General features: G+C 45.3%; 1 pseudogene; it reads right to left on the bottom strand.

Moving 5' to 3' along the window:
- Positions 1 to 6,754: 6,754 nt before the first annotated feature.
- On the bottom strand, positions 6,755 to 16,983 carry LOC149346888 (ixochymostatin pseudogene; annotated as a pseudogene).
- Positions 16,984 to 19,669: the final 2,686 nt, after the last annotated feature.

The raw sequence follows: 19,669 nt of genomic DNA, 5'->3' as shown, positions 1-19,669 counted from the left end.
TAAGAACACGGAACCAGTGTTTAAGAGCGTTGCGTTTATTTTTTTTTTTTTGGAATAGCTATTGGCATGCAAAATGTTGTTGGCTTCCACTAGATGTTACTGTAGCTGGGTGGGAAAAGAAAACCACGCTGTCACTTACGTTTCTTTGTTTCTCTCATTCATACGCAACAATTTTGGACAAAAGCATTTTTGAGCGAAACACCGTTTATGAACGCATTTTTTTTTATATAATGAAAAAGTTCACTATAACAATCAGTATATCCGCAGATCACACGACAGAAGTCTTGCATATTTCTTTATTAATGTTTTTGTTATCGTCGAAAGCGTTCCACACTGGTTGTCTAAGGCATTCTTCACTCTTCGATGCGATTGAGTAAAATACTTTAAAAGACAGATTTCGATGCATAGCGGAATAATGGACCCTTACTTTCATTAATTCCATAATGGTATCTCACAATTTTCCAATTTCAAAATTTTGTCAGAGAATATCAGCCAGCTTGGAGCGGAAAGCTGCATTATCCGGTAATACAGCGGACAAACTTTTACCTTTCTTTTTTTGTCAGTCTACGAAAAAATGTCGAGAATAAGAGCGTACCACCGAGCGAAGGGGCAATGTAAGGGAAAAATGCAATTGTTTGACAGATTTGAGTGAGTATTAAAAAGTGTTTTAAGTCCTTGACTGAGAAGGTGCTGCTTCGCTAAAGAAGTTTATTGATTATTCTTGCTCTTAAGAACGGGCGCCAAGATTAGTCCAACAATACATATGCATTCAAGTGAATTTTTTTTTACAGTTCAGACTTTCAAAGAGTTAACAAATGACTTAACGTCATTCAGACGTTTTCAAGCCCCCACTTGATGTGCGATAGAGGGCGGTGCTAATCTGATGTGCAAGCTCAATCCTGTCTGAAGGAATCATGACGATTTGTGTTCAGGCTTACTGGAATATTGTAAGGGCATTCTAGCGCAGAAAGGAATATAAGCTTCGTCACTTGACCTTTTTTTATTATTGCAGAATACGCGTTCAACTTTGCGTTCGGACTATCTTCCAAAGCCATAGAATTCCTAATGCATTATGGGCAATTTGGCGCAATCCGATTCTGATCTAACTGAGATCTTATCTTTCCCATTCCTTCTTAGACCAGAGGATGCTGTTGCTAGTTCGGGATCACCTTAGTTCTAAAACTGTATTTTTAGAACACTGTTTCTTTAAAGAATGATCTGCAGGATGCAGAATATTTTTCGTAATCTGTGAATATAAATGTGCTCTGCCTTACAGCAGAAACTGGTCCCTGGCGGCGTGTGTATCGTACACTGCGCTGGTGCTGGTCGGCCTCCTCCTGTTCACCTTGGCAGTCATGCTCGCCGTCGTGATGGCAGGTGAGCTGCGCTGCTTTTCATAGCACGATGTTGAATATTTGGGTTGCGAAGACTAAGAAAGTACTAGAATGTTATCCTCACCTTTCGACTGGCTTCCAGTTTAAGTAGTTTTTGCACATCAAGAAAAGCGTAGAACGCAGGTGATCTTCTTTCACTGTTCAACTTGCTAACGTGCAAAAACCTGATCTTTTTTTTCGGCTGTCGCTATGTTACTGATCGTAGGGTGTTACAGTAATGCTAAATTAATTCTGCTATTCATTGTCATTGGTTAAACTGCCACAAAAATGGCAGACTGATCCCGCGTTAGCTGCGGCCAACAGTTCTCTGAAAACTTTGATCTCATCCGCCAACCTGCCTTTCTACCTGCCCCCAGTACAAATTTCTCCTCTTGGAATCCACTCTGTTAGTTTAAGGAACCATGGGCGTTCTTCCTTTCCCATTACGTGAGCTGCTTATGTCCGTTTCTTCTTGATTTAAGCTAAGATGCATTTAGTTCGTGTTTGTTTCCTAATTGAATCTTCTCCCTATCTGCCGCGTAACATTACACCAATGAACTTTAATTTCGTATTTTGCTGCGCAATCGTCAAAATAGTTTGCACTCCTTCTTATTGTTTTTATTTTTATGCTCAGACTCTCGTGGCCCGGATATACGTTCGTTACCTGTCCTACATAGATGTATGTTCTTACCGATTCTAGCGCTTCGCTGGCTACCGTAAGATGTTGGCCCCTGCGAGACTATTGGCGATTACTTTACTCTTCTGCATATTAAACTTCTAACGCGCCGTTTTGGTTGCCTGTTTTGAGCGGCAGTCATAATCTCCAATAGCAGTTCGTCCGCAAGGTTGCCCAGCTAAGCAATGTATAGCAAATCGGCTACTGCTAAGGTATTCTCCGTTACTTTTTATCTGCACTCTTTCCTTTAAATGCTCCGATTAATACCTGTAAGCACGCGCGTATTACTGCTAGACATATTGTTTATTTCGCTCTGACATGCTTCCCGATCAATGTGTTTCCCCTTTCCCTGTGGAGGATGGATGGATGGATGGAAAACTTTATCAAGCAAGCGAGTTTGGACCGTGGAAAGTCTCAGGGAATTTCTTGCCTTGTGTATTTGCATTCTTCGAAGCTTTCTCTAGGCCCGACGTCTTCCGACATTGCGTATACAAGGTGGAAAGTTGGAAAGTTTTCTAGCGCAATGTTCGCACGCTCCTACAACAGTCAAAGGCCCTGCAAGGCCCTGAGGGTAAAATAAATAAATAAATAAATAAATAAATAAATAAATAAATAAATAAATAAATAAATAAATAAATAAATAAATAAATAAATAAATAAATAAATAAATAAATAAATAAATAAATAAATAAATATATATCTGGTCACTTTGATGTTCGTCTTGCGCTTTAGCATTTGCACTGCCTGTAAGTTTTTCTGTGCCTCCTTTATAGCGTATATCCACTTCCGCGGCCATACTGCCGTAGTCAAGGGCGTCACGATTACTCCGGTTGCTGTAGACGTACCCAACGGTTCTGAACGAAAGCATTTTTGAGCGGCAACCAGTTCATAAATGTAGTTTTTTCATACATTATTTTATTTTGCTATCAGAATCATTATATCTGCGCATCTCCTGTCGGCAAGCCTGAAATTTTTTCTATTAACTTTTTTGCTATCGTCAAAAGTGTTCCTTATTGATTTTTTATGGCAGTCTTAACTGCTCGATGCGACCGATGGAAACACTCTAAACGAAAGATTTTGCTACGCATCGGAAGACGAGATCGTTACCTTCAATATTTCCTTAACAATACCATACAATATTTCAATATTCAAAATTTTAGTCCAAGAACGTTGGGCATGGATCTGCATATAAATTCCTCGGCTACCTTAGCCTTGTTTTCATATTGCTCTTAGCGCATACTCCTAATTTTTTCCCATGCCTAATTTCGTTTCTATTGCTTTTTTACTACCTTCATTCTTTAGAGCACGCTCTACTCGTCCATGCCTCAGCTTCTTATGTCTCCGAGCTTGCGCTGAGGGTCCCGTTCTGCGGTAAATCCTTCCTCGTTGTCTGTGATGGCGTTGTGAGCAAGAAAGCAAGTGGCTCTCCTGCCGCCTAGTCACGTGACCATTCAACGTGTGATCACAACCTGCCCATCGGACTGAGAACAAACTGCCTATCGTGGCAGATGGCATTTAAATTAATCGGTCGTCGCGAGAGGTTACTCGTGGAGGAGATCTCAACTGCTGCATCACTGCACCAGAAGTGGTATGGGGACTACTCGCCGCGATCTGTGAGTGTAAAGTAGAATCTGTCCTTGTCTGCGAACCCTTAAAATAATGGCTTAAAGACAGTCTATAGACTTCCTATAGACTCTATTGCCTTCCCTAAGATATTTCGTTTTGTCTATTCATAGTCTACAGAGTGTCTATAGACAAAAGTATACTAAAAGTATACGGTCACAAATCTACACATTGTCTCTAGACTGTCTACAGCATTTGTAATGCCCGTAGACTGTGGTCTAGGATTTATCTATATAGAGTCTATACACTTTATAGAAAGAAGTACATGGACAGTCTATAGACTGTTTAAAAATTTTGTATGGGAAGTGATACGCAAAGAAGACCCCAGGCTGCTCAAGGGACCCATTAACCCTCTCCCGTCCGCCATAGTTTTCAGCTTTAAATTTGGTCTCTAGGGAGAGCTTGCCAGAGTACTTTCTAGACATCTTGTCTCCTAGTTCTATTACGCACTCTGGTATTATATTCTTAAGAATACAGTACCCTGTTTCTACGCTTAAGCCTTTGTCCCCAGTTGCTCTAATGTTCTCTACGATGTCACTGCAAAGCGCCACCCTGCAGGGTCTCAGTACAGCACGTTAAGGGCGTTCAATCAGAAAAGACAAGTAACTATGGTTAAAGCATTATATTTTCATCGCCGCAAACAGCTGTGGATGAATCTCGCACTAAACATTGGTAACCATCCTGACTGCTGTTTTGTTAGTGTGAATGCACCTCGCCTAAAGCAATTTTTGCTTTAAGTTGGCTTAGCTTTCCACTGCTTAAACGTTTTTGTGTAGAATAAACGCTCCTAGAATGCCTAGAAGGGCTGTGGTTCCGGGTACACAACACGCTTTTAAAGTTGGCTAACTCACTAGCGCGAAGACCACATTAAGTCTCCGCATGGGTACGTGCTCGCGTGATCACTGACTGACGCCAGCACTCTCACCTTCCACAAAGCAAATCGGTTGTTACGGCACAGAGTGGAATGTACACGACGGCAGATGGCCATGAAAACATCTGCGATGGCACACATCTTACACTAAAATGTTCCGAATAAAAGCTTGGTCGTAAATCTGTTGCCTATTTCTGGAAAACAGCTGATCGTGGTGCCACCTTTCAAAGAGGTAGGCAGCTATGGTGCCACCCTTATCCACGACATTCCCTTTTTCGTTGCCCTGCGTTGTCTATTTAAATGCCGCAAGGGGCGTGACAATCCGCTCGAACCTGAGTTTTTAACTAATCAAACCCCGGAAGGTTACATTTTTGTCATGAAGGATTTCGGTACTGGTACGATGAAAGTGCTCTCCCCGCTGCAACCACGCAGGGAGAAGGCTCTCGGTGAGGAGGCACACGACTCCAGAAGAGGAGGGGCCAGTCGTGCTCAGGACGGCTCCTCACGAGCACGTGGGACTCGTGCCTCCGACCTCGATCTCTATAGAGGTTGGCCGTGCCTACGAGCATATCTCCGGTTTCGCCTCCACGCCACGTCGACGAAGAAGACTTCGATGAGAAGACATGGCGTTATCCTTCAGCTCTTCTGTCGGAGCTTTCTACGATCTGCCTATTTTTGCTGGCGTAGCTGTTTTACTGCTTAAAAGTTTCCGCATTGATCGCTTTGGCGTTTGTTGTCACTATCGACCATGATGTGTTTGCTACGCGCACTAAATAAAAATGAACGTGCGCCGCCACACGACGGCAAAGGTTTGTTTTATGGGGATTTAACGTCCAAAATCGACTCAGGCTAAGGACGCCATAGTGAAGGGCTCCGGAAATTTCATCCCCCTGGGGTTCTTGCTTAGAAAGGCTTAGACTGAGTACTTCGCTCGTGAAAGAAGACAACCACTGCTAACCTGTGCCTCTTTTTTGTTTTTGCTGACTGCTTTAGTAGTAACGCAAATGAAGCCAACAAGCTTTTTTAAATACTCGCAGTTGATAGAAAAGTGATGTTACAACACCACTGACAGCACATAGACCGTGTTACAGGAGGCTCGTTTTAAAAGCTGCTTTCTTGCTATGCCATGGAGTAATTGTGTAGGGTTATTGCATTTTTTGGAGTCCCATTTTCAGACAGTCTTGCAACTTTCATCACGTCTCATCGTTGAGGCAGTCGCAGGTGATGTGCCTATGCACTGTGCAGCCCGGCGCTTACTGTAACTCAGGCAGCGTAGCTGCCCCCGTATTTTGGGAGCCGTCAGCTCTCAGACAGAATGATTTTAGAGTTACTGTTCAGCTTTCGTGCAGAAAGAAGTTTGCCTTGAATTTCTAACTTCGCAGTCGTCAGCACTCATCGAGATTAAACAACATTATTAAAAGAAAATAGAATAGTTTGGCATATGTGGCTTAACGGCCCAGAGCAACTCCGGCTATGAGGAACGCCACATTAGGAGGGCTCCGGTTAAGTTTGAGCACTTGGGGTTGTTAAGTGCGGACTGACATGGCAGATTACACGGGCGGCTTATCACGGGGGACCGCTGCGGAAGTGTCAACTGCTGGAGTGCCTTTGATCTCGCGCAGAAATTCTACAGGGGAGGAAGAAAGGGGGGGGGGGGGGGCGAAGCTGGCGAACGAGTCGGGTACGGTATGAGTAACACGTCTCCAAGTCGCTTTCCGCTGGACTACGTAGTCGCGGCGTTACCCAGGTAGACAATCTCGAGCTAGCAAGGGGCACCTTGTTTCAACTTGTGTATAGTTCTTGTGTCTTACAGCTTGGCTTTTTTATTTTTATTTTATTTATAAATACTGCGGTCTTGAACAACAAGACCATCGCAGGTGGGTACATAATTTGTGTAACACCAAAGGACAAAAAAAGAAAATACAGCAGACAAGGCGTCACCAGCAGCGAAATTACTACATCACACTGTACTGTATCGTTTCACAACATCAGAATACATGCACTGCAGTCATAGAGCCAAGCATATAACAGGTTATAATATGCTTGAGAGTTGGGAAGGAACCAACAGTAATGTTTAAGGCATTTCTCGGTGTTGTTCAAAAAATGAGTTCATGTTCTTCGTGCAAGCGCGTTAAAAAGCAAAGTCTGGCAAAGCGCAGACTACGATTTTATTGTCCAGTAGATTAAGCCCATTTTCTCCCTGTGCATTGCCTAGTCGCTTGCAGGTGTACTTCCTTCATGGCCTTCTGGGTTAGAAGTGGAGCCAAGTTCTTCACGTGAGGACTGCGGCATGTCTGGGTTTTCTGGGCGTTCTGGACACGAAGAAAGCAAATAATAGGGGCGATCAAAAAGGAAGTAATGTACCGATAAAAAAATATAGATATATATAATGGGGCAACACTCAGAAGTCATTAAGGCCCATGAAGGAGGTATAAGAAGCAGCCAGTATTGTCAATTTCCCGACGTTATTTACCCACTTCGCCATATTTGCAATTTCGAGTGGAATAGCGTCCTGGCTTCAGAAAGCCCCCGAGATAGTTTTGATTATAGTTTGATTTCCCTAGCAGTTCATTTCACTCTTACTTATTACATTATGCCGGACAAATGCGGCCAAGCAAAATAGTGATCGAGGTTTTCCATATTCCTGCTACTGCCTTTTCGTGAATGCCAGGTTGGGACTACCGTATTAGGGAAAAGCCTGCAACTACCGCTAGTTCGAGGTCCGTGCAGCCAGAAGTGGCCGGACCAGTCGTCGCTACACGCAAACTGTTGCGCCGCTACGTCGCGCACTCGACCTCCGAGAAAAGGATGTTACCTTTACCTCCTGCTAATAAAACAACCACAGTAGTCCTCGCGGAGATAAACAGCTCGAAACTTCCCGGGATTCATTTCTCGTAACTAGGGTGCATTAGACGCTTTATGAAGCTTGTAAACAGATGATGACTATTAACTCAACATAAACTATAAGCGGTGCAGAGCATGAAACAAAATGGCTTGAAAGGGCAGTTTCATTCATCGAATAGACAAACGCAAATCAGCTACCGAAGAAGCTGTACATTTCCAAACACTAATTGCTGCACCATAATGATATTATTCCATAAAAAGAATCTTGTATGCCAGCCACTAAAATAGTTTGTTCATAAGGAGCAGCATTTCTCCCATAATGCAAACACTCCAGAAGTCTTCTAAATCTCTATTACCATAGATACGGTAGCACAATGGTAATTGATTGAGGTCTCGTTTGCTATATTTGGAGTGACGTAAGATACCGAAGAAAAATGTGTTACAAAACAGCCACTGTAATAAGCATGGTTGCTCAGCTTCTCTCATCAGAGGAAGAGAATAAGTATGCAGTTTTTTTTTCGTCATCGCAGGTAGGAAATGCTTTTCAGAGCGATACGATGTGACAAGAAGGTCAAGTTGGTAGGCATTCATCATTAAAGAGCCCCGACAAGGCGACGAGAGAGGAAGAAGAAAATATCACAAACGCTTAGAGGAACCGCATAACAGTGTCCAGAATGGGTTGTTGGCGGTTTTCGGGGCATTCTACAAGTGCTATAAGTAGTTATTCCCCTGAGTGATAGATGAGCGTTAAGCGCAGTTGCAGTGTCCTTCGCCGAAACATGATCACCGTTCGCTTGCATTGACGCGCTTTGTGACAGAGGTGCTGTTTTATGCTGTTTACGAGCTTTATCATTCATTCTTGGAAGTTTGGTTGGGTTTTACCAGCAGTGAAAATAATTGGATAGAAAATAAGCTGAATATGCTGACTGGCTCCTGATATGAGAGGCTTGTTTAGGCACAAAAATTTACTCCGCGCTCTGATGTCTGTTCAAATTTCTTCAATACATGGGTGATGTTTTATCGCACTTTAGAAGGAAGAATGCTCTAAGTACTCTGGTTTATAGAAAGCAGTTGTTGCGAACTTAGAATAGAAAGGCTGCGCCTTAGCTGCGTTTGTAAGTTTGGCCAACATTAGCATGCAGCTCATCGTCGTAATTTGCTTTCTGTATACGTATATTTGTCATACCTTGAAACTGAAGCAGTTGTAGCGTGTAATATTTTAAATTTAATGCCACTTTATCGTGGCAGATATCCCAGCAATTAATCAGGCAGTTCTGCCCCTATGAAGTGTCTCTTAAAGTTATCTTGCTTTTTAGTGAAAAACGGCTCGATTAACCCTTGCGTTTTCTCATCGAGCTATCAAATTATTATGGAATGTTGACAAAAAGCTTTTATGCAGTGTTCACTGCGCTTACCACGACTTTGATCTTTACTTGCTTTCGGAAACACATTTCTTCTAAAAATGGCATACCACGAGAAGAAATGCATTTAGTCATGCTTCACTATTGATATACACTATTGATATACACTGATATACACAGCCTTTTGCCTCAGCTCGTCTTTCCATGGAAAGAAATAAACTGAATTGAATTGAATTGAAAAAAAAAGTGCTCTATACGTACTGTGAAATACGTACTTACCTGTCTGTAACGTAAACAGCGTATTACCAAACTTGAAATGAAAATATACTTTTTGTATTTAATTTAGCCCGCTGTTTGCGTTCAATCAAGTCTGCTGTGTAATGAGTCTCATGTCCAGAAGTCTAAATAAAAAAAAAAACGGGGTAATTCTTGCAGCCCCTGAAAGTAATGAGTGATTGCCACTGTTTCTTTTTGGGAGGTATTTGTCATATGCAGACGAGAACTCAAATTCTGCCAGCTCACGTCTTATAAATGCCGCCGCGGTGGCTCAGTGGCTATGGTGCTCGGCTGCTGACCCGAAAGACGAGGGTTCGATCCCGGCCGCGGCGGCTGGAATTTCTTTGGAGGAGAAATTCTAGAGGCCCGTGTACTGTGCGATGTCAGTGCACGTTAAAGAACCCCAGGTGGTCGAAATTTCCGGAGCCCTTCACTACGGCGTCTCTCATAGCCTCAGTCGCTTTGGGACGTTAAACCCCGTAAACCAAACCAACCATCACGTCTTATAAATTACTCGTAACTACACGTAAGTTTTTTTTATTCTTATCTCAAGGAAGGTTTTGTTCCCTGTCCACACTGTCGCACTGACCGAGTATGTAAGAGCCAACGACTGATCCCTTGTCATACTCTCCCATTGCCGAGTGTGTAAGAGCCCATGACTGATAAGCACATGAGGCGCAAATGCGCCGATTTAAAAGCCTTATTGCAATTGGAATCTACGGTTTGACATCTACTATGATCTCGGAGTGCAAACGTAAAAAAACTACTTGATACAAATTTCACTCGTGACAAGCGAGGCGACTTACCTGCGCTACGCTTTTGAGGTGGGCACAGGTCCCGTGTCACGCAGCTGCCTTGGTCGTTCCGGTAGAACTCATCGCTGCAGAAGCAGCCGCTCTTGCAGTCCATCGTGCAGTCGCTGCGCTCAATGGGGTTCTTGCACGTCTTCTCTGCACAGCTCCCACTCACGCACTGCTCCCACTTCTCGTTCTGGCCACATTGTCGGGCAGCTGACTCGCCGTAACCTGGAGAGGCGGGCTGTATTCACACGTTGGTTTGTGCGCGTGCGAATGAGTGTACAGGCTGAGTGTACAGGGTGTACAGTGTAGCACTTGTGTCTCGTCCTCGTTCTTTTCTTGTGGTGTACATGGTTTGGCGCTAGTTTTTGTGTAATGCAAGGATGCACCAACTAGCCCAAAAAGAAGTGTTAGCACAGGCTGTGACGTATTTTTTTTTTGGCTCGAGGAGGACGCTAAAATTGTGGTCTATTTGAGCAGTCCGGCCAAATAAGAATTTGGTGCTCTAGAAGTCCGGTTTTTCCTTCGGTTCTGGTGTTCAGATCCAGTGTTCCCGGATGGCAGTTGTTCGGATAGCGATGTGTTAATGCCTGTATATGTCGAATTGGTCATTCTCTCCATTCATAGATCCCGGGGAGCCTTCCTACCAATCCTGGCAAAGTGGTGCGGCTAGGGATCAGGTTAGGGAAATCTTGATTTTTTTATAAAATATTTCGTGCGAGCCAAAACGTACTTCAGTTTAGAGACCATGAATTTAAGCGAGAGTTACGGAGCAACAAAAACACCATCGTCAGTCGCACGTACTAACACCTCATCATTGTTTCTTACCCGTTATTTAGCATTCACCATCATTTATTACTATAACTCACACAGGAGTATGAGAGTGATAAAAATGGCAAATTTCTTCTCTTGTCAAAGTGCGCAAGACGCATGGCGCGCTTGTTAGTTATGACTCCAATGCTGAGGCGCTTCGATGAAGCATGAACGACCGCGCGTAGACGGTGAAACGTTCATGGCTGCAGGCGCTCTCTAAACGACCCGCTTGACTTCTATAAAGACGATGTGGCGCTTTTAATTTTCATTCCACAAGGCTGCAATAAGTTTTACGGACCGTATTTCTCTAATGCATATATACATTTCTATGAAAAAATATATATGTAGATTTTTATGACAGCAAGAAAGTAAATCATCTCATTTTGTAAAATTCAGGTTTTGTATATCGACATGCATGTTAGAAAAAATTCCGGGCTACAAGATCCACTAGATCGCCACATGTGCTTGTTGCAATATTTCCTCATGCCTTCACAGGCTAGCAGAAATGTTTAAGATTGCTAGTGTTATTATCTCAGTAAGAAAGTTAGATAGACGGGTTAGTTGGTTTTGCATCTCGAAACTTGGAAAAAACCGCTGATCTCCACTAGGGGAGCTAGATGCCGTATCGGGCGCCCGAAAGTGAAGCCACCGGAAGTAAGTGGCCTTGTCCCGGAAGTCAGCCTTTGGCAGTGCATGAAATCGGACCTCAGCAGGATTTTTCAGTTCCTGTTTTGTTTTCCCACTTAGCATTTCGTCTTTTCGTCGTTCTCGTCTTTTTACATCACAATGCCTGCCTGTTGCGCCGTCAACTGAGCGAGGAGACCAGCGAAGTCTTCGGGAAAGACGTTTCAAAAATAAGGGCCCATTGCATTGCAATGGGACGACACTAACAGACGACAGGACGTCGCTACACGCAGCAAGTATGGAGCCTCGTCTACTCGGCTCGGTGTCGCCTCGTTTACCTAGGTTCGCCAACTCTGCTCTTTACTGTGATGCTTGTTCCCACGCTCAAGCCCAAGTTATGCTATCAGTGGGGGATAAATATAAGAATAGGTTGAAGCATTCACCACTCAGCTTACTTTGCAGCGACCATTTTACCGAATTATGTTTAGACCGAACCGGAGCGGGGGCTAGGCTACTACCTTGTGATGTGTCGACGGTGTTCGGTTTGTTCACATTAGTGCCTCCAAAAGGTATGGTACTGCTTTTTCGACGGAGCGTGCCATGTATTGTTTCTTATTGGAGCAAGTTAACCCTGAATGGGCTTTTATTCGTGGTGCTTGGTGCTTGGTGACTTCTAACAGCGCTTCTCACGTCACTGCATCATTCGTCTTTGTTGCCAGTCGTTCCTCTCGCGCTGTGCCTTTTCTTTGCTGCACGAAAATTCGGTTTTAAGATGACCTAGCCTCGTCGTCATTCCACTACTTCTCCTTTACGCTCGGAAGACAAGAACGAGGCAAGAACATAGTGTTTAATGCACGTACCCCTTTACCGAGGCAGGGTGAGACCTGCATGCCTGTTTTCTTCGCTTTCGCAGAAATTACAGGGTTCTGCACACAATGCTCACATTTCTCGCGTTCAGCTTGCTTGTTTCTTTCATATTGGCGGACATGTCGTAACTCCGCTTGGCCTATGCACAGTAAGAGTCCAAATTCGCAGCTCCACATTTGTTGTCAGCTGCCTAGTTCTACCTTACTGCTCCCGTGACTGTATCCTTGGCGTTGATTTTCTCCTAGAGTATGGAGCTATTATTGACCTCCGAAAGCGCACTGTCACATTTTCTACCGAGAAAGCTGATGTTTACTCTGAGGACTGTCCACGCCGCGCCGCCCTTCGAATATCCGCCGAGAGCGTTTGGATTCCGCCACGCGCCAGTGTTTTTGTGAGTGTTCACTGCGACGGACTACGTGAAGGGACTGCGGTCGCAGAGGGCAACATGTCCCTTTTGCTCACCCACGGCATCTGCTCACCGCGAAGTCTCATCCATCTCCGCGACGGCTGCTCTGAGCTCCTGGTGACTAATTTCTCTAACGAGCCCCGGCACCTTTTTCGTGCTACTGCCATCGCATTCGCCGACCCCTTAGCGGAGGTTTCTGAATGTTTCGCGTTAGAAGCTGTTAGACCTGTGCGCCCATCCCTTGACATCAGCCCGGACCTTTCCGTGACTCAACAGCGAGAACTACTTGCCCTCCTACTCGAATACGCTACCTGTTTCGCTTCTTCGTCGAAAGTCCGGCAAACGGCTCTTCTCAAGCACCGCATCATTACGCCCGATGATGCCCGCCCCATCCATCAGCAGTCGTACCGTATCTCACCGAAGGAGCGTGAGGCGATCCAAACGCAGGTGAAGGAGATGCTTTCAGATGGAATCATTCAACCTTCCAGCAGTCCCTGGTCTTCACCTGTCGTGCTGGTGAAGAAAAAGGATGGGACACTACGCTTCTGCGTGGATTATCGAAAACTGAACAACATCACTAAAAAAGACGTCTACCCGCTGCCTCGTATCGACGACTCGCTCGACAGACTTCGCCGCGCCCAGTACTTCTCCTCCATTGATTTAAAGAGTGGGTACTGGCAGATAGAAGTCGACGAGCGGGACCGCGAAAAAACGGCGTTCGTGACACCCGACGGACTGTACGAATTTAAAGTGCTACCTTTTGGGCTATGTTCAGCGCCGGCAACTTTCCAGCGGATGATGGATACCGTTCTCGCTGGACTAAAATGGCAAACTTGTTTGGTTTATCTCGATGATGTCGTCGTATTTTCCGAAACTTTTGCCGAACACCTTGAACGCCTGAGGACAGTATTAGATGCCCTCCGATCGGCCGACTTAACGCTAAAGCCAGAGAAGTGCCACTTTGGGTACAAAGAGTTGAAGTTTCTCGGTCACCTCGTGAGTGCCGATGGCGTTAAGCCCGACCCCGAGAAAACTGCTGCCGTCGCGAACTTTCCTGTTCCTGCAACAAAGAAAAGTGTGCAACGTTTTTTGGGTCTGTGCGCATATTACCGCCGCTTCATCGCCGACTTTTCAAAGATTGCCGCACCCCTGTACCACCTCACGCGCAATGATACACAGTTCGTGTGGGCTGCCGAGCAGCAGGAGGCTTTTGCCGAGCTGCGCAGACGACTGCTAACAACCCCTGTTCTTGCGCACTTTGATGAAGAGGCTGAAACCGAAGTCCACACCGACGCGAGCAACGTCGGCCTCGGCGCCGTACTCGTCCAACACCAAGGTGGCGTGGAAAGGGTCATCGCGTATGCAAGCCGCACGCTTTCTCGCGCTGAAACAAACTATTCGACCACAGAAAAAGAATGCTTTGCGGTTGTGTGGGCAACCATGAAATTTCGTCCGTACCTCTACGGCCGCCCCTTCAAAGTAGTTACCGACCACCATTCGTTGTGCTGGCTTGCCAATCTTCGCGACCCATCGGGGCGCCTAGCCCGATGGAGCCTCCGCCTCCAAGAATTCGACTACACCATTGTGCACAAATCTGGCCAGACGCACGAAGACGCTGACGCACTCTCTCGCGCACCCGTCGGGTTAGCGGATGATAGCATAGAGGACGAGAGTGGTTTTATTGGAGTTGTCAGCGACTTAGACCTAATGACCCGACAGCGAGCTGACCCAGACCTGCGACCTATCATTGATTATCTGGAAGGCCGAGCTTCTGTCGTACCCCGACAATTTTCCAGAAACCTGCCGGCCTTCTGTCTCCGGAACGGCATTTTGTTTAAGAAAATCTCCAGCACTGTTGACCGAGCGCACCTCCTCGTCGTTCCGGCAGATCTCCGCGCCGATATCGTTCTTGCTTGTCACGATGAGCCGACCTCCGGCCACTTGGGCTTTGCCCTCACACTTGCACGCGTGCGCCAGGCGTATTATTGGCCCAAACTTTCTCACGCCGTCCAGCGTTACGTCAGAGGCTGCTGCGATTGCCAACGTCGTAAGGCGCCTCCTCTCAAGCCAGCGGGCTTGCTCCAACCTATTGAACCGCCTCGGACGCCTTTTGATCAAGTCGGCATCGATCTTCTGGGCCCATTCCCTGTGTCATCGGCCGGTCATAAATGGATCATAGTCGCGACCGACTATTTAACAAGGTATGCGGAAACTAAGGCGGTGCAGCGCGGTACGTCATCTGAGATCGCCCAGTTTTTTATGCACCAAATCGTGCTGCGTCATGGCGCACCGTCCCACGTAATCACTGGTCGAGGTACGGCGTCTACGGCACAGCTCATGCGCGACGTGTTCGAGCTCAGTCACACGAACCATCGCAAAACCACTGCCTATCACCCACAGACGAACGGGCTCACAGAGAGACTCAACAGAACGATCGCCGACATGATCGCAATGTACATAGACTCGCAGCACAAAACCTGGGACGAGATTCTCCCGTACGTCACTTACGCTTACAACACGGCCACCCAGGAGACGACCCGATTTACGCCATTTCGTCTGGTCTACGGACGTGACGTTCAGACGATGCTGGATGCAATGCTTCCATGCTGCACTGATGACCACCCACTCACGACAGACGCCGAGCAGTTCGCTCAGCGCGCCGAGGAAGCACGTCAACTTGCCCGTATTCACATTCAGCGGCAGCAGAGCACGGATGCGCGCCGCAACAACCTCCGTCATCGGCACGTCGAATACCATCCGGGTGACCAAGTTTGGGTGTGGACCCCGGTACGCCGCCCAGGCTTGTCTGAAAAACTGATGTGCCGTTACTTTGGACCGTACCGAGTTTTGCGCCGCGTCACCGAAGTGACCTACGAAGTTCTTCCTGACGGGACTGTGCAGCCTCAGCGTCGTCCACCCCGCTCTGAGGTTGTGCACGTTGTCCGCATGAAACCCTACTTTACGCGGTAATGGATAGTAGGCTCAGTGTTCCGCTAGTTTTCGCGTGGGACACCTTCGCCCACCTCCCTTGTACATTTTTATGTGCTTGTGCTGTTTTTTTTCTCTTTCCACTGCCCGTACTGCAAACCCGCTTTTATGTTTTTCTTTTTTTTGGGAGGGGGAGTAATGCCACCTGGTGTTCTCAGGTGGCGCTGAAGTGTCTTCGAAGACGTTGAAGTGTCTCGCGCTGGCTGGCTGGCTGCTTGTTGTATTCTGCCGGTTAGCGACCTGTCGCCCTATTTTCCGTTACAATATAACAGCAGACATTACACGAGAACAACGCAAAAAACTGAGAACGAAAGGGCGGAAGACGCGACTTTTTGCATTGAAATACACAGCAGACACCCGACTTCCGGGACAAGCCGTCCAACTTCCGGTGGCTTCACTCGCGCTCTTCTCGGAAAGCGGGAATGCGGCATGCAGCCACCTAGTGGAGATCAGTGGAAAAAACACATCTTGAAACTTGGCAATGGCGCCTGTCCGTTGTCTCCTCGTCTCTTTTCTCCTTGTGAAATTTATTTGCGCCTGGGTGGTTTTTTCCAAGTTTCAAGTAGTGTTATCATGTTCAGAAAGATTGCGCCAGGTAAGCTTAACCATTAACGCTTAACTTCTTGGCCCATGACACCCTGAGCGAGGAGTGGATTTTATCAGAGGGTGACATAAATTTTTCACTTTGCTGAGCCCAGTTGGCGCAACAATCGCTTGTACATTTCTGTGTTGCTGAATCCGATTTAGATAACAGAAAACTTATACACTGCGAGAGACGGGCGTCCGATTCCTTGAGTTTAGTAAGCACTGCGTCGAGTGTGGTCGAGCTCTGCACAACCTCAAAATTTGCCGCCACCAGATTCCAAGCTGTCATTCCTTGAGCTATGCGATGGCAAGTAGCGTCGCCACGTACGTGCTACTGACATCTGCACCTTACGATGACTTAGCTGTGCGTAACGGCGTTGCGGTTTACATAGAAAGCTTCGCAGGGCCCTGTAGAGGCAGTTTTGACAACGATAATTATAGACGGTCAATGAGACCGAAGCTGCAGAGTATGCTTGGTTTGGCTTATGGGTTTCAACGTCCTAAAGGAACTGAATGTGAGACCCCGTAGTGGAGGGCTCTGGATAATTTCGACCACCATGGGGTTCTTTAACGAACGCTGTCATCGCAAAGTACACGGGCCTCTGGCATTTCACTTCTATCGGAATGCGGCCGCAGCGGCCGGGATCGAACCCGCGCCTTTCGGGTCAGCGGCCGAGCACCATATCCACTTTGCCACCGCGGCGGCTCAAGGCCAGCGGATGCGTTAACATAAGTGTTCCCCTCGACAGAGAGCATCGGCTGCCACTGACGCGTGTTCAGACCGCACGTATTTGGGATAACTTTGGTGATAAGATGCTCACCGTAATTGATGGTGCAGACCGCGACGGCAACTCTCAGCAGGAAAAAGATGCTCTTCATCTCCGAAACTGCTTAGCGTTCACACAGCTTTCGCTCAAACACTGCCGGGCAGGTGATGTTACTCTTTCTGTAGCTGGACCTTTCAGTTTTCACCTCTTGTCGGTACGGAACCCGAATAGTAGAGGAAAAAATTGTACTTTTTTTATGTTCCCGCAGATTTAAACGCTTTTGACGCTGAAGCTGCTAACAAATGTTGACAATATCTTTCTGAGTACAGTCGAACCACTTCACCACACTTATTTCTTTTTTTTCCTTCACGTATTAGTTTTTAACGCAGTTTGTCGTGGGATGATTCGCTATCGTTCAGCGGTGATATATGAACCTCCTCCGCTTCTGGTAGCAGGCGAACAATCCCTGTATACATTCCACGAGTTTCATGAGCAAGGGAAATTTGAATTCGTTTGACAAGCAGCACAGAAAAGCCAATTAGATTGAAAATCGACAGATGAAATGAGAACTGAAAATGTAGACTGAGGTGAAAACTTTGAAGCATCGAAATGCTTTTGGCCAGGTGGCTTAATTTTTGGGGGACCGTTGAAACACGTTCGTGCGACCTGTTTATGGCCTAAGTTTTGAAATACTTAAGACGGAGCGAGTATGATTTGTAGAGACAGGCAGAGAGGCCAACCTGAGCTATAAAGTTCTGGCCTGCTTCTCAGAGGTTTGAAAAGGGGAAAGAACAAGAAATAAGGGTACGGTGGGTGACGTGAAGGACAGAAGAGAGGTGGGAACTTGCAGGTACAACACACCGACAACGCACCTGAACTGAGACCGGTAGTGACCTTGTCTTTCTCAAAATAGATTTTGAAGTTTCACGCCCCTGGTTCCACTTTATAATTCCTCAGAACTCGAATTTTATCCAGAGTTAAAAGAAAATGTTTGCAAATATTCGGTTGTCAATTATCTTTGAATTTTTATTCGCGAGATATTCGTTGCATATCATTTAGTGAAGCATCTCGAAATTGAACACAGAGGAAAAATGTCTGCCCTCTGAAAATGTCCGTTCCTTTAGCTTTCTCTTGCTCGAGATATATTTAGCGTATTGTGAATGCCAAGTTTTGAGGTTTCCTGACAAGCAATAGAAATTTCATCCTCCACAAATGTTTAGTGGCGCAAAAGAATTTTGTATTTTGTTTCGTTTTCTTAGAAAGAAAAAAGAGGTATTGGGACAAACTTTTCGTAAATCACAGCCTCATTAAGGCCGGGATTCAAGTTTTTAGTCGCGAGCAGCTGCCGATATGCAAATGAACGTTTCATACATGCATAATAAAGTAAAGTTGGTTTGGTTAGGTTTTATGGGGTTTAACGTCCCAAAGCGACTAAGGCTATGAGGGACGCCGTAGTGGAGGGCTCCGGAAATTTCGACCACCTGGGGTTCTTTAACGTAAAAAATAAAATAAAATAAAATAAATATAAATAAATAAATAAATAGAATAAATAAATAAAATAACGTAAATATAACGTAATAAAGTAAAGTGACAAAATTATTACAAACCTTTATAAAAAGGAGCCTGGAGGTTTTTAAGCGCAGCTGTCAGTTTAAAGCTTTTGTAATGTGACCATAAATATGAGGAAAGAAAGAGGAAACCAAAGTAAAGAAGCCCTAAACTACCTCCATGAATACAACAAAGGAATGTGTAGAAAAATTACGCCACTGTTTTTTCGTCCTTTCTTAACACGCGAAATACAAAGAACACTTTTTTTTATGTCGATGAGTATGTGTACGGCACTGCAGGTTGGTAGTAAAAACTGTCACCGACAAAGCTTAGATTCTTCGAAGCTGTCAAGCGTTGTTCAAACTTGTCAACAAGTGTACATTAGGTAAATGTGTACCGCGCAAATGAATGAACAAACCTGTCTCTTAAGGCGGACATATACTAACTTCAAGATCAGTTTGAAAATTTCGTGAAAAGACATGAGCTAAAAAAATGTAGCGCGTAACCAAAATATAATTTTCAGCTTTCAGGTGTTTAAACAAAAAAAGTCAGCCCAAGAAAGCCATTTCTCTAATTACTGAGCAGAGAAGGGTGTGGGAATGATATGCTTTGATTAGTACCACAAATTAAAAAAGAAGATTTACCTATGCGTTCCTTAGTTTCCGTGACTTCATTTCATCATTACATTTCCCTGCTTTATTGTAGGTATATTATATCACTTAATACTAATTACTTACTTACTTATTATTACCTATTCTTATTATTAATTTATTTCTCTACGCTTCCTTAAAATTTAATAAGGAAGGGTGTCAGGCAGGAAGACACGATCTCGCCTATGCTATTAACCGCCTGTATACAGGAGGTTTTCCGGGGCCTGAAATGGGAACAGTTGGGGATATGAGTTAATGGAGAATACCTAAGTAATCTACGATTCGCTGTTGACATTGCCTTGCTAAGTTATTCAGGCCATGAACTGCAAATCATTATCAACGAGTTATACAGGCCGAGCAGATGGTGAGGCTAAAATTAACATACAGAAAACCACAGCAATATTTAACCGTCTAGCAAGAGAACAGCAGTTCGTAATTGGTGGCGAGGTGCTGGAAGTAGTAAGAGAATATGTCTATTTAGGGCAGGTACTGACAGCTGATCCGGATCATGAGAGGAATATAACTAGAATAAGAATGGGGTGGAGCGCATATGGCCGGTTCAGTCAGATCATGAATCGCAGTTTAACAATATTCCTCAAG

This window comes from Amblyomma mixtum, chromosome 4 (assembly GCF_055824585.1).
Source record: "Amblyomma mixtum isolate Tamu chromosome 4, ASM5582458v1, whole genome shotgun sequence".
Lineage (NCBI taxonomy): Eukaryota > Metazoa > Arthropoda > Arachnida > Ixodida > Ixodidae > Amblyomma > Amblyomma mixtum.
Note: the sequence above shows the minus strand (reverse complement) of the source record. Positions and strands in the feature narration are given on the sequence as shown.